Here is a 21,269-nt window from a genome sequence, read left to right as displayed (position 1 = left end):
GTGTTGCGAGCGGTCAGGCTTCTGCCCCAGAGACCGTTGAGGAGGACATCAGTGACATGCAGACAGTAGTCAATGAAGATAATATAGCTGATCGCACTTAGGAGCCGGGTGACGAAGGGTCTTCATCATCATCGGGAGAAGAGGGTGGCCGCTTGCCCATGAGGCAGAGGCGGAGCCAGCAACTCAGTAGCGTGGCCGGGAGTCATCAGGGTAGCAGCAGTGGGAGGTCGGGAGCCAAACGTGCCTGGGGTAGACCACCCGCTTTGCAGGAGCCTACCTGCCTGGAAAGTAGTGGTGCAGGGGTTTACGGAAGCAGCGGTGGTAGCAGTCAGTCAGTGTGTAGTGTTAGGGGTAAAATCGCCTACTCGGCGATGTGGCAGTTTTTTTGTTAAACTGCCGGAGGAGGTGAACATGGCCATATGTATAATTTGTGGACAGAAGGTGAAGCATGGCCAGAGTGCCAATGTTGGCACCATGGCCCTTTGTCAACATATGCAGCGTCACCATAAAGTGGCCTGGGAGAACCGTGGCTCCGATGTGTTGGTCCAGCCTGCCGCAGCAATCGCTGCATCACCCAGTGGCAAGCACCCGATTTCAGGCATTCAAGGCTCCACCACCTCAGCCGAAGGAAGCTGTCTGTCCTTCCTATCATCTGCTGCTCCTGATGCTCCTGCTCCTCCTCCTACTCCTCGTCAGTTATTCCGTCAGCAATCGATCACCGAAGCGATTGCCAAGGCACTCAGCCAATGGCGCAGAAGCTGAATGTGCTCCTGGCCAAGTTGCTAGTGCTGAAGTCCCTCCCTTTCCAAGTGGTGGACTCTGCACCTTTCAGAGAACTGATGGCTTGTGCCGAGCCGAGCTGGAGAGTCCCAAGCTGTCATTTCTTTGCCGAAAAGGCAGTATCAGCCCTGCACAAACATTTAGAACAGAAGGTGGGCAGGTCCTTGAGCCTGTCGGCGTCTGCCAAAGTGCACGTCAGCGCCAACGTGTGGAGCTGTAACTACGGTCAGGGAAAATACATGTCCTTTACAGCCCACTGGGTGAATGTGGTTCCTGCACAGCCACACCAGCAACTTGACAAGGTGCCGCCGCTTCCGGCTCCACGTTCTCACACCGTTGGTCTTGCAACAGTATCTGCCTCCTCATCCTCCACCGTGTCCTCAGCCTCCACTGCAGAGACAATTCACAGTGCCCCTCCAGCATACCACATGTGCAGGGCATGGCAGTGTCACTCTGTTCTGCACCTCGTTTGCCTGGGCGAACAGAGTCACACAGGGGAGGAACTGCTCCGTGTCCTTCATCAAGAAATTGAATCCTGGCTTTCTCCGCAACAACTCAAAATCAGATCCATGGTGACCGACAACGGGAAGAACATGGTGTCGGCGCTACTTCAAGGAGGGCTGAGCCATGCGCCCTACATGGCACACGTGTTCAATCTGGTTTCCAAGCAGTTCCTGAAGTCTTAGACCCATCTGCAAGGCATCCTAAAAGTGGTCAGAAAACTTTGCATGCACTTCAGCCACTCGTACACCTCAAAGCACATCCTCCTTGAGCTGCAGCAGCAGAACACCATCCCCCAACATAGGCTGATTTGCGACGTTTCCACCTGTTGGAATAACACCCTCCATATGTTGGACCGACTATACGAACAGAGAAAGGCCATAAACGATTTCTTGATGATCCAAGCGGACAGGAGTAATCCCCTGAGTAACTTCGATGTCAGCCAGTGGCAGCTCATGCGTGACACCTGCCCTTTGCTCAGACCCTTTGAGGAGGCCACGTTATTTGTCAGTTCCAGCTCCATCAGCAGCAACTTGAGTCTAAATTCGCTGATGAGAAGCTTCCTTCACCCGCATAGTGAAGGAACTACTCCCCAGCAGCTAGACATAAAGCAGGAACTGAACCAGCAGGTGGTGGCATACTTGGAGAGCACCCTATTGAAGATATGCTGGACTACTGGGCAGCCAAACTGGATTTGTGACCACAACTGGCTGAGTTTGCCCTGGAAAAACTGTCCTGCATGGCCAGTAGTGTGGCATCAGAGCGGGTGTTTAGTGCGGCGGGGGCCATAGTTACCCCAATAAGAACATGCCTGGTCATCCAAAATGTGGAGAGACTGACCTTTGTTAAGATGAATAAGGCATGGATCAGCTAGGATTTCCACCCACCAATGCCTAATGCATCAGACTAGATCATCCATGGTGACACACCAACACTTTGACAAAAGATACTGGTTTCTTTTGGCTACCTGCCTCAGCTATTATTCTAATGCTGCCACTCGCCTGATGCCACACATCTGATGCCAAGTGCTCCTTATTTCACCCACCATCTAAAGCTGGTACTGGTATTGCCACCCACCTCCCCACTCTGTCACCGGGTCACTCTGTGGTCTCCTGATGCTGCTGTCACCTCCACACTATGTCACCTTGCCACTCTGTGGTCTCCTGATGCTGCTGCTACCTCCACAGTATGTCACCTTGCCACTCTGTAGTCTCCCGATGCTGCTGCCACTTCCACACTATGTCACCTTGCCACTCTATGGTTTTCTGATGCTGCTAAAACCTCCACACTATGTCACCTTGCCACTCTGTGGTCTCCATATGCTGCTTCCTCCTCCACACTATGTCACTTTACCACTCTGTGGTCTCCTGATGCTGCTTCTACCTCAACACTGTGTCACCTTGCCACTCTGTGGCCTTCTGATGCTGCCACCTCCACACTGTTATTGTGCCACCCTGTGGCCTCCTCCTGTCACCATCCAATATCTGAAATTAAGGAAAGCCACAAGACCTGGAAACAAGGATAAGAGAGAAGGTCACCTCCAATCGCCACCCTCATCCTATCCCTGACCTCCTAACCGCATGAGCAACCCAGATGGTAGGAGGGCTCATGCACCGGAACCTGGGCCCTACTGAACCTATCGGTCCATGAAATATGGAAGTCAGGAGTAATAGACGGCAGATTCATCCACGATACGGATAAATCGGAGTCTCCCACAGACCTAGTAACTAGGAGGAGACAGCAAGCAACAACAGAACAGCAGGTAAGTGTCCTGTGGCCAGATGACCACAGACAACCGAACAACAAGATCAGATACCGGAAGCCACAGCTTGCTGTCTTGTAGTTCCACCTCCGGGGAACCCCATGGACCCCCTTCCAGAGGTAAAACAAACAGGACATGTCTAGCAACCATGCGTGATCATCCACACCATAGACAAACCACACATTGAACAAACAACTAGACAAACATCAACTCATAAGTGCAGTACCACACATAACAACAATGTTGAAGGGTAGACATAGGCAAGGACCTCAATGTCCCACAAGGTGGCCCCCAAGGACAGGGCAGCTGGAAATGCCCAGAAAGGAGCATAGCATTCAGCCCAAATAAAGGCTCAAGTGAATCTGACCTCAAGCTCTTAACACCAAGATTATAAGAGCCCAGAGGCCACACACAGCTCCACCTAGCACTCATCTTAACCCAGTGTTCACCAGAAGAGAACGGAAACAGCCTTAAAGGGAAGGCGCACACACATGCATAAACAGCAACACACTGCCACCGGCAACCAGCATGCGCGGTGAAAGTGTCAGGGCAAACAACCTCCAAGCCGTGACACCTCTTGATGCTGCAGCCACCTCTACACTCTATCATTGTGCCACTTTGTAGTCTCCTGATGCTGCTGCCACCTCCACAATATGTCACCTTGCCACTCTTTTGTCTTCTGATGCTGCTGCCACCTCCACAAAATGTCACATTGCCACTGTGTGGTCTCCTGATGCTGCTGCCACCTCCACACTGTCACCTTGCCACTGTGCGGCCTCCTCCTGATGGTGCAGCTGCCGCCACCTCCACACTCTATCATTGTGCCACTCTGTGTTCTCCTCATGTTGCTGCTGCCTTCTCCACACTGTCATTTTGCCACCCTGTTGCCTCCTCCTGATGTTGCTGCTGTGCCACCTCCACACTCTGTCATTGTGCCACTCTGGCCTCCTGATGATACTGCTGCCACCTCCACACTCTGTCATTTTGCCACCCTGTGGCCTCCTCCTGATGCTGCTGCCACATCCACACTATGTTATTGTGCCACTCTGTGTTCTCCTCATGTTGCTGCAGCCTTCTCCACACTGTCAATGTGCCACCCTGTGGCCTCCTCCTGATGTTGCTGCTGCTGCCACCTCCACACTCTGTCATTGTGCCACTCTGTGGCCTCCTGATGCTACCGCCGCCTCCACTCTGTAATTATGCCACCCTGTGGCCTCCTCCTGATGCTGCCTCCACCTTCACACTCTGTCATTGTGCCACTCTGTGGCCTCCTGATATGCTGCTGCTGCCAACTCCACACTGTCATTGTGCCACTCTGTTGTCTCCTACTGATGCTGCTGCTGTCGCCACCTCCACACTTTGTCATTGTTCCACTCTGTGACCTTCTTATGCTGCTGACACTTTCACACTGTCATTGGGCCACTCTGTGGTCTCCTGATGCTGCTTCTACTTCACCACTATGTCATAGGGCCACTCTGTGGACTTCTCATGCTGTTCCCACCCTCCCCACTTCATGACTAGGCCACTATTTTGCCTGGCTGACATCATTATTTATTTGACCCTTCTTCTGAACTGTCAGAATGATGGAAAAATGAGACACACAATGGATCCTGTCTATGTAACAGCTGTAAGGGCTCTTTCACATGAGCGGATCCTGTGCGTGGAATCCACTGCGTGAAAGAGTGCCATACCCCATTCCAGACAGCAGAGACACTGAGCATTAACATGATTGATAATGGTCTTTGCCTCTCTGTGACCTTTTTACTACAAAATCACAGTGACAATTATATCTCACTGTGATTTTGTAGTAAAAAGATCATAGCGAGGCAAAGAGCATTATCAATCATGTTAATGCTCCTTGTCTCTGCTGTCCGGAACGGGGCTTGGCACTTTTTCATGCAGCAGATTACCTGCACAGCATCCGCTCGTGTGAAAGAGCCCCAAGGCCTGCATGACATTGTCCCTATTTTGAATCTGAATTGGCTCATGATTTGGTAGCCAAAAGCAGGAGCAGGTACAAAACACAGAAGACATGCAAATATTCCATTCACATGTCATTTCTGTTTTAGATCCACTCCTGTTTTTCTTGGCTGTAGCAATACTGATGGATTACTGACTAAATGCTGACCAAGTTAAGGCGGATGCTCCACAGACAGGATCTGTTTTTAGGGGTTATTCTTCTGACGGATCAGAGGGAGGGCAAAATAACACAAACTTACACAAACTTACTGCTGACACCCTCTCCCCTCTGTTGGGGGGGGGGGCTCTACTTGTATAAGCGTTTAATAGAACAGGTTCTGTGGACATCTATGTGGTATCAGCTGACAACAGTGTAAAAGGAGTGCGCCTCTTCTTGATGCTAACATTGACCTGTAAGGCTGAGTTCACACGAGTTATTTGGTCAGTTTTGGCCCTGTAACTGCACAAATAAGTGAAGTATGCAGTGATTCTAAGAGCGACGCCTGTAATCTGCATGTCATTCTGACTCACAGTATTTTTTCACTACCACAGCAGACTCCCTATGCGTGTTACTGCAAGGCACAGTGTTCTACTCCACTATAAATGCTCTCTGCAGCCCAGAAATAGCAGTTTAACGCGATTCGCTGCAAATAAATTTTTTAGAAAAATTCTGCAGACCGGCTGAATTGAATTTTTAAGAAATTCGCTCATCTCTAGACATGTATCAAGATTTGTGCTAATGAAAACTGGATTAGTTGCCCCTAGCTGCTAATCAGATTGGTCCTTTCATTTTCCAAAGGAGATTTGAAAAATGAAACATGAAATCTGATTGGTTACTGGGGGAAAGTAAACCAGTTTTCTTTAGCATTCATTTTGATAAATGTCCCCCTCTACTGTATGTGTAAAAACTGTGGGGTATATTTATGCCCATAGCAACCAATGACAGCATAGATTTTCTTTTTTAGGAGCAGAATATGAAATGAAAGATGTGCTGTGATTGGCAGCTATGGATAGCAAAGACAGCTTCTTTTTAAATATTTTGATAACATATTTTTACCCTCTCCTTATCAATGGCTTTGGCCATTTCCACTATGCTTCTGGTTGAGAGGTGCAGATTAGGAAGTATGTAAGCATTTAGCCTCAACACATAACACAGTAGACTTACTGCACTACATACATATATTCAATGTACAGCACCTCAACTAGCCTACTGTATGTTCTGTAGCGGGATTAGCTCACGGGACCGCCGTCTCCTGGGATAGACGGGCGCTATAGGCACATAAAACACAGTCCAGTCCAAGCAAGTATGGTGCAACTGGCCTCAGACAGTTTTATTGACTTTTGCAGAAAAAGAATTAAACAAAACAGTTCAAAACAAATGAAATACCTGGCCGTCTGGCCACTACTTCTAGACCGGCAGCAGTCCCTAACTACATGAAACTGAGCCTTGTGCCCAGCTCCATCAACAAAACACACTGTTGTTTTTACTCACACATCAGGGTTCTTCCCAGGAGCAGAGAGATCAGCTAGTGAGCTGTTTGCCCTTTTATAGCACACTCAGGTTCCAAGGTGATTAGCCACAGTTACCCTGAATACCTGGAGTGGCTAATTGGAGCAGGGACACACCCAACTCTCCCTGCTCCAAGCAGCCAGGCCCTTCTAACCAGGTTTGTTAACAAGACCCTTGCAAAGAGAAAACCTAGTTTTCCTTGCTGTCAATTCCCTGGCTGCTTTTTTAGAACGTATAGGACAGGAACCTAGGTGAAATGTAGACTCCTTCTACCACTTTCCCCCTGGTCCTGTCACATATCCTCCCCCCCTGTTTCGACCTTGGGGTAGGAACACTCTGTGCCCTTAAACAGTACATCCTGGACAGGGCATCGGCGTTTCCAAGCTGACGCCCGGGCCTATGTTCAACTGTAAAACTATAATCTTGAAGAGACATGAACCATCGGGTCACTCGCCTGTTTTTCTCACGGTTTTGGCACATCCATTTAAGGGGGGCATGGTCAGTTACCAGTTTGAATGTTCTCCCTACCAAATAATACCTGAGAGCTTCTATGGCCCACTTAACTGCCAAACACTCCTTTTCTACAATGGAGTATTTCTTTTCATGTTCATTTAACTTTTTACTCAGGTATACTACAGGATGCTCTTCCCCAGCCCTTACTTGCGACAACACAGCCCTTATACCAACATCCGAGGCATCTGTTTGCACAATGAACTCCTTTTTAAAATCTGGTGTGACTAACACTGGGTGGGCACATAGAGCCTGCTTCAGGTTCTGAAAGGCCTGATCCGCTTCCGTGGTCCATTTGACCATGGTTGAATCCTTCCCTTTTGTAAGGTCTGTTAAAGGGCTCGCAATGCTGGCAAAATTTTCAATAAAACGCCTATAATAACCAGTTAAACCTAGGAATGCTCTGACTTGTTTTTTGTTCAAAGGCCTTGGCCAGCTCTGGATTTCTTCCACTTTGTTTATTTGAGGTTTTATAACTCCTCGCCCAATCATGTACCCCAAGTACTTTGCCTCTTCTTGCCCAATGGCACATTTTTTGGGATTCGCTGTTAACCCTGCTTCCTTAATAGAATTCAGGACGGCTTCTACCCTGGGTAGATGACTTTCCCAATCCGTGCTATGGATTATCACATCATCTAAATAGGCAGCTGCGTATCTACGATGTGGTCTTAAAATTTTGTCCATCATCCTCTGAAATGTGGCCGGGGCCCCATGCAAACCAAAGTGAAGGACTACATACTGAAAATGGCCATCAGGAACACTAAAAGCAGTTTTTTCTTTGGCCCCCTCAGTCAACGGTACTTGCCAGTAACCTTTTGTAAGATCTAATGTGGTAAAGAACCTAGCATTACCAAGCCTATCAATCAGCTCATCCACTCGAGGCATTGGGTAAGCATCAAACTTTGAGACAGTGTTCAGTTTCCTGAAGTCATTACAGAAACGTATGGTGCCATCAGGTTTGGGAACCAAGACTATAGGACTAGACCAGTCACTATGGGACTCCTCTATAACCCCTAACTGAAGCATTGTTTGGACTTCTTGGGAGACAGCTTTACGTCTAGCCTCAGGTATTCTATAAGGCTTTTGGTTGACTCTGACCCCTGGTTCGGTTACAATATCATGTTTAATTATATCTGTTCGACCAGGTAGCTCAGAAAATACATCTTTATTTTTCTGTACAAACTCCTTTGCCTCTTGGGTTTGAGATCCCGACAAAGTGTCTGCAATTTTTACCTCTGGTATCTCAACGCTACATTCCTTTTTCCCACTGCTGTAAGCTGCTAACACCTCTCGGTCCTTCTAGGGTTTGATTAGGTTCACATGATAAATTTGGTAGGGCTTACGTCTACCTGGTTGGTGAACCCGGTAATTCACCTCTCCGACCTTCTCAACTATTTCATAAGGTCCTTGCCATTTGGCCAAAAATGTACTTTCTACTGTGGGGACAAGGATTAATACCCTATCCCCAGGGTTGAAGTTTCTTACTTTAGCCGACCTATTGTAAACCCGGGACTGACTCTCCTGGGCCTGCAGCAAGTGTTCTTTTACAATGGGCATTACTTTTCCAATCCTTTCCTGCATTTGGGACAAGTGTTCAATCACACTTTTGTAGAGTGTAGCCTCACTCTCTCAGGTCTCTTTGGCAATATCCAAAAGACCCCGAGGGTGCCGACCATACACTAGCTCGAACTGAGAAAATCCGGTAGATGCTTGAGGCACCTCCCGTACAGAAAACATAAGATATGGTAAAAGACAATCCCAGTCTTTCCCATCCTGTGCCACCACTTTTCTGAGCATCCTTTTTAAGGTTTTGTTGAACCTTTCAACTAATCCATCCGTTTGGGGGTGATAAACTGAGGTACGCAAGTGAGTTATTTTCAACAGTTTACACAACTGTTTTGTAACCTTTGACATAAAGGGCGTCCCCTGGTCAGTGAGTACTTCTTTAGGTATGCCCACTCTAGTAAACATCTGGAACAACTCCTTGGCTATCACTTTTGCAGAGGTTTTCCTTAAAGGTATTGCTTCAGGATAGCGGGTAGCATAATCAAGGACAACCAAAATGTATTGGTGACCTCTGGCAGACTTAACAAGAGTCCCACCAAATCCATCGCAATCCTCTCAAAGCGAGTTTCAATAATCGGGAGTGGTACTAACGGACTCCTAAAGGTCGCTACCGGGTTGTGTAATTGACACTCTGGGCATGAATCACAGTATTCTTTTATCTCTTTATGTACCCCGGGCCAATAAAACCTCTGCAAAATCCGGTCTTTGGTTTTTTCATAAGCCAAGTGCCCTCCTAGCACATGTGAATGCGCTAGATCCATCACCTTTTGGCGATGCGATTTTGGGACCACAAGTTGCTCCACAACTTGTCCATTTTGCTCATCAACTCTATATAAGAGTTCATTCTCTATAGAAAATTGGGGAAATATTTTCTCCACCCCAGTATCTTGAGGTACCCCATTGACTACTTTCACACTTTGCCATGCGTGGGTTAATGTAGGGTCCCTGAGTTGAGCTGTCCCAAAGTTATCATTGGAGACTGGCAAGTCAGGGAGACCAATTTCCGGGACATCATCAATATCACCTGCAAGCACTGCTAAGGGAAAATTCTCGGTTTCACTCTGGGTCACCCCTACTGTTTGCACATTTTCAGTCTCAGCCAGGGGAATGGGATCTACAGCAGACCCACTTAAACACTTATCAAGCATATTCCACATTTTCCAAAACAGAGGAAAATCACACCCCACAATGACAGTATGCAACAGACTGTTTACAACCCCCACTTCATGGGTTACTTTCCCGCACGGGGTTTCAAAAGAGACTATAGCAGTGGGGTACTCTTTTGTATCCCCATGTATGCAGATGACCCCCATCTGTCTCTTTTGCAGCTTCCTAGTGTCCACCAGGCTGCCATGTACAAGAGTCACTAGACTACCAGAGTCCAACAGAGCTTGAACTGAGTGTCCTTCAATCACCAAGCTGCAAGTTTGTCGCTCCATATCTGGGGTCGGCAAGGCAGAGTAAGCAGGTCCCGCAAACAATGACCTCCTCCGCCCACTGTCACACTCCATAGGCTCATCAGCCAAAGGACAGTTGGCAGCCACATGGCCCAGTCCTTGACATCGCCAGCAAACAATGTTTTTGAACGCCCAAGGCTGTCTAGGGCTAACTGGCTTAAGAGGTCTGGCTAATAGGTCATTCTCAGTTCCTACTTTACGGCCCTCCCTCGCCCCCTTTAGATTAGGAACAGTCTTACCGCGATCAGTAGACTTCTGGCTCCCTGGGGCTGGCCAAGTAGGAGAGAGGTCTTTGAGATACTCCTCGGTGTTCAGATACCGCTCCACTAGGGCGACGAGCTGATCCACATCCCTGGGGTCCACTTGTCCCACACAGCGCTGTATCCGAACTGGTAGAGCACGAACAAACCGGTCCAGGACCACTCTTTCCACCACCTGAGTGGCTGTAGATACCTCTGGCTGTAGCCATTTTTTAGCCAGGTGAAAAAGATCATACATTTGCGACCTCGCTGGTTTATCCAATTGGAAAGTCCAGTTGTGCACTCGCTGGGCTCTGACCGCAGATGTTACACCCAAGCGAGCGAGAATTTCTGCTTTCAGTTTTGGGTACTGTCTGGCATTCTGCTCACTCAAATCATAGTAGGCTTTCTGTGGCTCCCCACTCAGAAATGGAGCAAGGGTGTCTACCCACTGTTCGGCTGGGAGTTTCTCTCTTTCAGCGGCTCTTTCAAAAATGGTGAGGTAGGTCTCCACATCATCCCCTGCTACCATTTTTTGAAGGGAAGCTTGCACTCTCCTCCCCACAGAGATGGATTCCTCCTGGACATGGGGCCTTTCAGCCAGCACCGCTATCTGCTCCACCAGACTTTTATTAAGCGATTGCTGTTCTCTGAAACCAGCTTGCGTAGTCTCCATGAACAACCGATTGGTTTCCTGCTGGTTAGCATTCGCCTTTTGGAGCTGTATGTTAGCCTGGATCAGCTGTTTCAGCACTTCCTCCATATCTGCACAGTTACCCTGAATACCTGGAGTGGCTAATTGCAGCAGGGACCCACCCAACTCTCCCTGCTCCAAGCAGCCAGGCCCTTCTAACCAGGTTTTTTAACAAAACCCTTGCAAAGAGAAAACCTAGTTTTCCTTGCTGTCAATTCCCTGGCTGCTTTTTTAGAACGTATAGGACAGGAACCTAGGTGAAATGTAGACTCCTTCTACCACTTTCCCCCTTGTCCTGTCACAGTTCATATATTAAAAACCTAATAGATTATTAAAGAAACTCCCCAGTTTATTATTATAGACACGATCAGAGCTGAGATGACTTTTAGGTATAGAGGAAAGCTAGCCAGTGTCCTCTTTTCCCCATGATCTACCGTCTCAAAGTTGCTGCAGGGACCCCCCATATTCAATCATCTGATAGCATCTTGCTGCTATGTATCGTGGGCCCCCAAATTTTATTTTACAGGTGGTCCTAGGCACCCCAGTCCGACACTGTCCGCAATTGTGATTTCAGAAAACCATTGCAGAAACCACACTGTAGTCATGATGCACCCAAAAAATGTGAAGTTACCCTAAGGGTTGGCAGTAGGTTAGCAGTAGATTGGACCATACTGTGTCAAGTAACAGTCTATTCTAGGACAACACTTCGTACGTAATGCATCGGACAACCTGTACAGTTTTCTGGAGGAGGAATAACCATCTGGGAGTCTTTCCGAGGATAGTTTCAATGAATGGAAATATTAATTATAGCATAGCATGATGTCCTACAAAATTGTGTGCTTCCAAGGTAGCAGGTTTTGATTACTCCCTTTTTAAATCCAGAGGGGAAAAAGCAGACTGGTTTGAGAGCTGCACTTATACAAGCAGCCAAACAACGCGAGTTTGTGAGCATTCGTGTTTGATTTCAAGTGGGTGTTTGTATTAAGTGTGTGACTTCAGATTCAGGGACTTTAGGAGGGACTACAGTAAGTTACATTCTTATCACTGCACTATATTGTATTTTTTCTCTTTTCTTGCGTAATCCCCATTTAGTATGTGTTCCATTATTGACAACGCAGTCCAGTGCTCATCTTTTCTAATGTATGCAGTCCTGGAACAGCCATTTGAGGGTGCATATATTTGTTCAAAATGTGCGCAAATTGCCTGTTTGGAATCGCACATCGAGTATCTAACCGGGCGAGTTTCAACACTGAGAAGTGTTGACAATTTGGGAAAGATTTTGCTGCTCACTGAGCAAGCATTCTATGGGGCAGATGTGGGGGAGGGTGGTAGCGAGGAGGCTCAGGAAAATGAGGGAGCTAGCTGGGTAACAGTTAGAAAGCGGGGTAGAGGGAAGACTTCCAAGAAGGCTAGCCCTGATCTGACACACCCCAACAAGTTTGCAAGGTTGGCAGATGAGGAGGATGTCAGTTTAGGGAGAGCACTGCTGCAGCCGGACACTTTCTCTGCCAGTCAGGGGAATGTCAGCTCCGGTAAGCAGGGGACCAGGAGAGCAGGGCAGGCAAGACAGGTGCTGGTGGTGGGACACTCAATTATTAGGGGTACAAATAGGGCCATCTGTCACAAAGACCGGGATCGTCAAACGGTGTGTTGTCTTCCTGGCGATTGACTCCGACACATCGCGGATCGGGTTGACAGATTACTGGGAGGGGCTGGAGAAGATCCAGCAGTCATGGTCCATACCGGAACCAATGACAAAGTTAGAGGTAGGTGGAGCATCCTTAAAAATGATTTTAGGGATTTAGGTCAAAAGCTTAGGGCAAGGACCTCAATGGTAGTGTTTTCCGAAATACTACCTGTACCACAAGCCACACAATAAAGGCCGTGGGAGATAAGGGATGGTTAACAAGTGGCTCAAGAACTGGTGTAGGAAGGAGGGTTTTGGGTTCCTGGAGAACTGGGCTGACTTCTTGTAATGACCAGCGTCACGCACAGGGAGGAAAAAGGGAAAGCCCTGCCCAAGGGAGAGGGAAAGGTGGTGACCCCTAACTCACCTTGCGGCTGGCACCTGACTGCCCTTACGTCCCTAGACGGGTTCCTCACCCGTGCGGCGATCACGTGCCTAAACCCTGGCTTTCCCTAAAATGAGCCCTAGATAGTGAACGGGCCGGTGGGATCGCTAGTCCGCACCACTGTCACTAAGAGGGAAACACCAGTGAGAGGACAGACAAAACAGACAAACACATACACCCAGGTGGGCGACCACAATAGACCACAAAGGTCCAACAGGGATTCGGAGGGTAGCGTTCTGGACCAACTACCAGAGAACGCAGCAACACAGCTCCAGAGGGTCAGAATAGATGTCCAGGCAGGAAGCTCTATATCTGGCAACCAGAGAAGTGTGAGAGGGGAATATAAGGAGGTTGGGAGTGCTGGACAAGGAACAGCTGAGGAGAAGGAGCTACTGATCCTTGAGTGAGCCAAAAGGGTTTGCAAAGCAAACCTAGAAAGCTACCATAAGGAAACAGCCCTATCTTACATAGAGCGTGCAGCCAACCGCTGCGACTTCCTGACCCCGGGTATAACGGAGTCAGGCGTGGTTCTTGACACCCTCGTGACAGTACTTCCCTCTCTACGAGGGGCCTCCGGACACTCAGGACCAGGTCTCTCAGGATGAGAGGCATGAAAAACCCGAACTAGCCTGTCGGCGTTTACCTCAGACGCAGGAACCCACATTCTTTCCTCGGGACCGTAACCTCTCCAATGCACCAGATATTGAAGAGAGTGGCGGACCCAACAAGAATTAACAATTTTGGATATCTGAAATTCTAGATTACCATCCACGACAACAGGAGGGGGTGGCAGCGGTGACGGTTATAGAGGTGGAACATATTTTTTGAGTAACGACTTATGAAAAACATTATGGATTTTAAAAGTCTGAGGTAACTCCAGGCGAAAAGCCACGGGGTTGATGATGGCTACAATTTTGTAAGGGCCAATAAACCTAGGACCCAGTTTCCAAGAGGGAACCTTCAATTTAATATTCCTAGTAGACAACCACACATAGTCATTCACTCCTAGGTCCGGACCTGGCGACCGTCTCTTATCAGCCATGCATTTGTATTTACCTCCCATATTTTTCAAGTTAGCTTGCACCTTCTGCCATACCGATGAAAGAGATGACGAAAACCGTTCCTCTTCGGGAACCCCAGAAGGCCCCCCCTCTTTGAAAGTACAGAATTGGGGATGAAAACCATATGCACCAAGAAATGGTGACTTGCCAGTGGATTCCTGACAACGATTATTTATGGCAAACTCAGCTAACGGTAAATATGATGACCACAACTCTTGGTTTTCAGACACAAAACATCTTAGATATGTCTCCAGGTTTTGGTTGGTACGCTCAGTCTGTCCATTCGACTGAGGATGGAAAGCTGAGGAAAAGGACAAGTGTACCCCCAAACCAGCAAGTGCCGAATTATGATGTTCCTTTAATAATTCGAAACGTAGGTTCAACGATACAAACAATTTCTCTGAGGAGCAAGAGACCGGGGCGTCCCCCTGGGCCTCTAACACCTTCCCCTCCAGAACAGAGTGTACCGCAGAAACAACCACTCCTCTTTGAAGAATGGGCACCGGATCACTCACATTACCCCCTCCAGGGAAACAACGAGATAGTGCATCAGCCTTGGTATTCTTTGCCCCAGGACGATAGGTAATCACAAAGTTAAACCTGGTAAAAAATAGCGACCACCTAGCCTGTCTAGGGGTGAGACGCTTAGCTGATTCGAGGTACAGAAGATTTTTGTGGTCCGTAATCACAGTGACGGGGTGGACTGCCCCCTCTAAAAAGTGACGCCACTCCTCAAACGCAAGTTTAATAGCTAATAGTTCCCTATTGCCAATATCGTAGTTCTTTTCTGCTGCAGATAGTTTTTTAGAAAAAAAAGCACAAGGACGCCATTTGCCAGGAGACGGACCTTGAGACAGCACCGCCCCCACTCCCACCTCTGACGCATAGACTTCAACAATAAAAGGCTGAGAGACATCAGGTTGGACTAGTACAGGTGCTGAGGTAAACCTCTCTTTTAGAGAGGAAAAAGCAACTTTAGCGGCGTCAGACCATTTAGAAAAATCTGTCCCCTTCCTAGTCATGTCAGTAAGGGGTTTTACAATAAGTGAGTAATTTTTTATGAATTTCCTATAGAAATTTGCAAAGCCCAAGAACCGTTGTAGTGCTTTGAGGTTCTCAGGAAGATCCCAATCTAAAATTGCCTGGACCTTCCTAGGATCCATACGGAAACCTGAAGCAGATAAAAAATAACCTAGGAATTGTATCTCCTGAACGGCGAAGACACATTTTTGAATTTTAGCATATAATTTATTCGTCCGTAGGACCTGCAGTACACCCAGGTGGGCGACCACAATAGACCACAAAGGTCCAACAGGGATCCGGAGGGTAGCGTTCTGGACCAACTACCAGAGAACGCAGCAACACAGCTCCAGAGGGTCAGAATAGATGTCCAGGCAGGAAGCTCTATATCTGGCAACCAGAGAAGTGTGAGAGCGGAATATAAGGAGGTTGGGAGTGCTGGACAAGGAACAGCTGAGGAGAAGGAGCTACGGATCCCTGAGTGAGCCAAAAGGGTTTGCAAAGCAAACCCAGAAAGCTACCATAAGGAAACAGCCCTATCTTACATAGAGCGTGCAGCCAACCGCTGCGACTTCCTGACCCCGGGTATAACGGAGTCAGGCGTTGTTCTTGACACCCTCGTGACACTTCTCTGTCGGCTACAGGCTCTATCGTAGGGATGGGCTGCACCTCAATGGGGAAGGGGCAGCTGTGTTGGGGGAGAAGATGTCTAGAAGGTTGAAGGAGTGCTTAAACTAGGGACAGGGGGGAAGGGTAATTATGTTATAGGAGGGGAAGATAGTGCAGATAGAGATCGGGGGCAAGGTAATGGGACTGGGGGAGGAATGGGAGGAGGGACTAGAACAGTTCAGAAGGAAAGGTGTAGGGTAAAAAATATACATAAACCTCTTGGTTGTATGTATACTAATGCCTGAAGACTGATTAATAAAACTGGGGATCTGGAATTAGTGATGTGTGAGGAGGACTATGATATAGTGGGAATAACTGAGACATGGCTGGATTATAGTCAGGGTTACAGTCTGTTTAGAAAGGATCGCCAAAACCGGAGAGGGGGAGGGGTTCGCCTTTATGTAAAGTCCTGTCTAAAGCCCACAGTCTGACTAGATATAAGTGAGGGATATGAACATGTGGAGTCACTGTGGGTAGAAATACATGGAGGCACAAACAATAATAAAATACTAATAGGACTTTATTATAAACCACATAATATACCAGTAGCAGAAAATCTGCTACTAAACGAGAAAGACAAGCCGGCAAATCATAAGGAGGTTATTATTATGGGGGACTTCAACTACCCAGATATAGACTGGGAAACTGAAACCTGTACATCTCATAATGGAAACAGGTTCTTGGCACTAACCAAAGACAATTACCTTTCCCAACTGGTTCAGGACCCGACTAGAGGGACAGCCATACTGGACTTAGTATTAACCAATAGACCTGACAGAACAACAGATGTGCAGGTCGAAGGGACACCTGGGAAATAGTGACTATAAAGTAATAACCTTCCAGTTGTCATTAAAAAGAGTGTTTCTTCAGGGAGGAACAAAAATAACAAAACTTCAAAAAAGCTGAATTTAGCCAACTAAAAGAGGCCATAGGCCTAACTAACTGGGAGAAAGGCCTCAAAAATTAAAATACAGCCACAAAATGGGATATATTTAAAAGCATCCTAAAATATAATTGTGAGAGGTACATTCCGCATGGGAATAAAAGATTAAGGAACAAGAAAAAAACTATGTAGATAAATAGAAATGTAAAGAAAGCAATAATTGACAAATTTAAATAGTGATGGACGAACATAGGCCGGGACGATGCGCGAACGCGATCAAATGTTTGCGAACCGCAAGTTCGCGGCAGGTCCCATTCACTTTAATGGCAGGCAAACTTGAAAACCCTTCAGGTCATATTTGCAGCCACCAAATACTGAAAGTGGCAAAATTTTTCCCCCAAATAATGTATTTTAATTAGGGGCCATTTTTATGTGTCTTAAAGGGAAATTCTCAGAAATGTGCCCTGCTAGAGCCTACAAAAGTTTTATTTTAGGCCACTGGAGTACGGTCCTTAAAAATTAGGCATTCACCTGACATAAAATAAATTGTGATTATGTGGCTCGAGGTACATTATGCGGTCAAAGGATAAAATTTTTAATGTAGGCCACTGGAGTACAGACCCCAAACATTAGACATTCACCAGACAGAAAAGAACAAGTAATTATGTGGCTGGAGGTATATTAGACGGTCATTGGATATCAATTTTACTGCAGGACAGTGGACTACAGGCACCAAACATTAGGCATTCACTGGAGAGGAAAGAACAAGTAATTATGTTGTGGCTGGAGGTATATTAGACGGTCATGGAATATTAATTTTACAGCAGGCCAGTGGACTACAGGCCCCAATAATTATTTATTCATCGTACAGAAAAGCACAATTGATAATGTGCCTGGAGGTAAATTAGGCGGTCACCGTATAAAATTTTTACTGTTAGCCAGTTAGATTACAGGCCCCAAAAATGATGCATTCACCGTACATAAATGATCAAGTGATTATGTGGCTGGAAGTATCAATTTTACCGCAGGCCAGTGTTTTACTGGCCCCAAACATTAGGCATTCACTGGACAGAAAAGAACAAGTAATTATGTGGCGCGTCCTTTCGGACAGGACACTCGATGAGGGGCAAGCCAAGAGTTCCATGGCAAATTTTGCCAGATCTGGCCACAGGTCAAGCCTGCAGACCCAGTAGTCAAGGGGTTCCTCGCTTCTCAGAGCGTCCACATCGGCTGTCAACCCAATGTAGTCAGACAACTGTCAGTCTAGGCGTACCCTGAGGCTGTATCCGGAGGGCGGCTGTCGATGGGTTTGTTGCAAGAATGATCTCATATCCGAAGTGACCAATACATCTTCAAACCGCCCTCTTCTTGCATGCGCTGTAGGATTGGTACTCGCAACTGTTTCTCTGTGGGTGGAAATTCCTCTGCCAGCGCCCGCAACAGCAGAATGCAGCATCTCTCGCAGCAAGGCCTGGAAATGCTGCATTCTGACAGCCCTTTGTGATGCTAGTAACATGTCCGCCATTTTGTGTTTGTACTGGGGGTCTAAGTACGTTTCCACCCAGTATTGGTCCTTGCCCTTTATGCTTTTCATACGGGGGTCCCTCTTCAAACACTGGAGCATGAAGGCCCCCATTTGCACTAAATTGGAAGCAGTGTCGCGGCCTGGATCTTGCTCATCGCCCAGCAGTACGTCGTCCTCGGTCTCCTCCTCCCATCCACGGACAACACCAGGGATCTCAGAAAAGTTTAAAGCCCGCTCTTCTTGATCCTTTTCCTTCTCCTTCCCCCAGGCACCATCCTTCTCTGACTCCTTTTCAGACTCCTGCTGACTTGTCTCAGATGGAGTAGCCCCCCTGGAAATTCACTCAGCATTGCGATTTCCCCACCTTCCTGCTCCTGCTCCTCGACGGCTTGATCAATGACACGATGCAATGCACGCTCCAGCAAGAAGGCGTAAGGTATGATGTCACTGACAGCATCCTGGCTGCGACTGACCAGTTTGGTGATCTCATCGAATGGCTGCAGAAGTCTGCATGCGTTGCTCATGAGCAGCCACTGGTACAGTGAAAAAAAAACAAGATCCCCAGAACCTGTCATGCCGCAGAGTTCGTACAAAGGCACGTTTCTGCTGGAGAAGCCTATCAAGCATATACAAGGTGGAGTTCCAGCACGTTGATCAGTCACAAGTCAGACATCTGACAGGCAAGTGGCGTCGCCGCTGAACGTCAGCAAGGTGAGCCATGGCCGTGTAAGATCATCTAAAATGGCCATAGATTTTCCTGGCCTGCCGCAAGACGTCCTGAAACCCGGGAAATTTGCCAACGAATCGCTGCACGACTAAGTTCAGGACATGTGCCATTCACGGCACATGTGTCATTTTGCCCTGTTCCAGCGCGCTCAGCAGATTGGCACCGTTGTTGCACACCACTTTACCGACTGTCAAATTGAGCGAGGTTAGCCACTGATCGGCCTGTGACTGCAGAGCTGAAAGCAGTGCAGTACCGTTGTGGCTCTTGGCTTCCAGGCACAACAGCCACATCACAGCATGGCAACATTTCACCTGGCACGTCAAATAGGTTCTGGGGAGCTTGGGGGGTGCAGCAGAAGAGGCGGTAGCAGTGGAAAAGAAGGAGTCAGCTGAGGAGGAGACGGAGGATGGAGTAGGAGGAGGAGAAGAAGAGGCAGGCCTGCATGCAAACCGTGGCGGTAACACCAAATCTACACGGTTGCCACGGGTGACATGCTTGACGGCCGTCAGAAGGTTCACCCAGTAGGCAGTAAAAGTTATGTACCTTCCCTGCCCGTGTTTGCTAGACCACGTGTCTGTGGTCAGATGTATCTTGGCAACCACACTGTGTGAATGTGGCCATATAGTTCAGGGATGCCCTTATTCTGGGAGAAATATTTCCTTCTGGGGACCTTCCATTGCGGTGTGCCAATGACAACAAATTTTCGAAAGTCCTCCGAGTCCACCAATTTATATGGCAGTAGTTGATGGGCTAGCAGTTCCGACAAGCCAGCGGTCAGCCATTCGACAAGAGGGTTATCCGGCGTCATCAACTTTTTACGCTCGAACATTTGGGCCACAGAAGCCTGCCTTCTGCCAGATGACGCGCACGGTGAAAGGTGGAGTGGAGGACAAATGGGAGTAGAGAGGAGAAGAGGCAGGATGTGGATTGCCAGGAGTGTGGCTTTGAGGGTTCTAATGGCGTTGCTCCCACTGAGCTCGGTGATGGGATGACAGGTGCCTTCTTAAGGTGGTCATCCCTAGGTGAGTGTTGGGCTTACCGCGACTTATGCGTTGACAGCACAGGCTGCAGATGGCAACACTATTATCAGCAGCTAACACGTTAAAAAAAGCCCACACTGCGGAACAATGTGCAGGCATCCTGGGAGCGCAAGATGTGACCGTGCATGGTGGATGGTTCGCTCCAGATACATTTGCAGTCTGCTTTTTTGCCTCCTGTGCACTTTGAGTCCTGCCTGCTTCTCCTCCTTCTCCTCCCGATCTGCTGCTCAGTCTCTCCCTCTAAACTCTCTTCCTTTCTTGTGGGCACCCACGTGACGTCCATCAACACGTCATCATCATCACCTTCACCACCACTGACATTAGAGATCTCGGAGTAGGCAGCAACAGCAGGGACCACCCTTTTTGGGCTGATCTGGGTACTGTTATCAGACCGCTGGGTGGCGGCCGTTGCTACCACCTCTTCCTCATCCGATGCCAAGAATGTCTGCGCATTGGTAAGGTCAGGGAATTGATGGGAAAATAATTCCTCTGAGTCGAGTGGAGGGGCTATGGTGGTGGTGGTGTATTTGGGGGTGCACACAGCAGAGAGTGAGGAGGGTGCAGATACAGAGGATAAGAAGGGTGCAGAAGCGAAAGGCTGAAAGGTGAAATGGCCTGTCTCTTCCTCTGCCTGTAATTTTCAAAATGACCCTGGGACAAAGTCCCTATAGAAGAGCAGTATTTGTGGAAGCATATATAAAGAACCCCTTAATCAGATTTTTTTGGGGGCAACTGTTATATCACATCAGTTGCAATTAGTTGTTCCAATGACATTTGTCCCTCTGTATAGCTGCGGTATTTCAGCAGAACTGCACACAAATGCTGCACAATACAAATGCACTATATAGAAATTATATTCTAGGTATATTGCACCCCTGCCCCAATCAGATTTTTGTGGGGGCAACTGTTATATCACACCAGTTGCAATTAGTTGTTCCAATGGCGTTTGTCCCTCTGTATAGCTGTGGTATCTCAACAGAACCGCACGCAAATGCTGCACAATACAAACGCACTATATAGTAATTATATTATAGGTATATCTCACCCCTGCCTCAATAAGATTTTTTTGGGGGGCAACTGGTATAACATACCAGTTGCAATTAGTTGTTCCAATGGCGTTTGTCTGCCTGTATAGCTGCGGTATCTCAGCAGAATCGCACACAAATGCTGCACAATACAAATGCACTATATAGAAATTATATTCTAGGTATATTGCACCCCTGCCTCAATCAGATTTTTTGTGAGGGCAACTGGTATATCACACCAGTTGCAATTAGTTATTCCAATGACGTTT

Source organism: Bufo bufo, chromosome 4 (genome assembly GCF_905171765.1).
Source record: "Bufo bufo chromosome 4, aBufBuf1.1, whole genome shotgun sequence".
Classification (NCBI taxonomy): Eukaryota; Metazoa; Chordata; class Amphibia; order Anura; family Bufonidae; genus Bufo; species Bufo bufo.
This window is presented reverse-complemented; position numbering follows the sequence as displayed.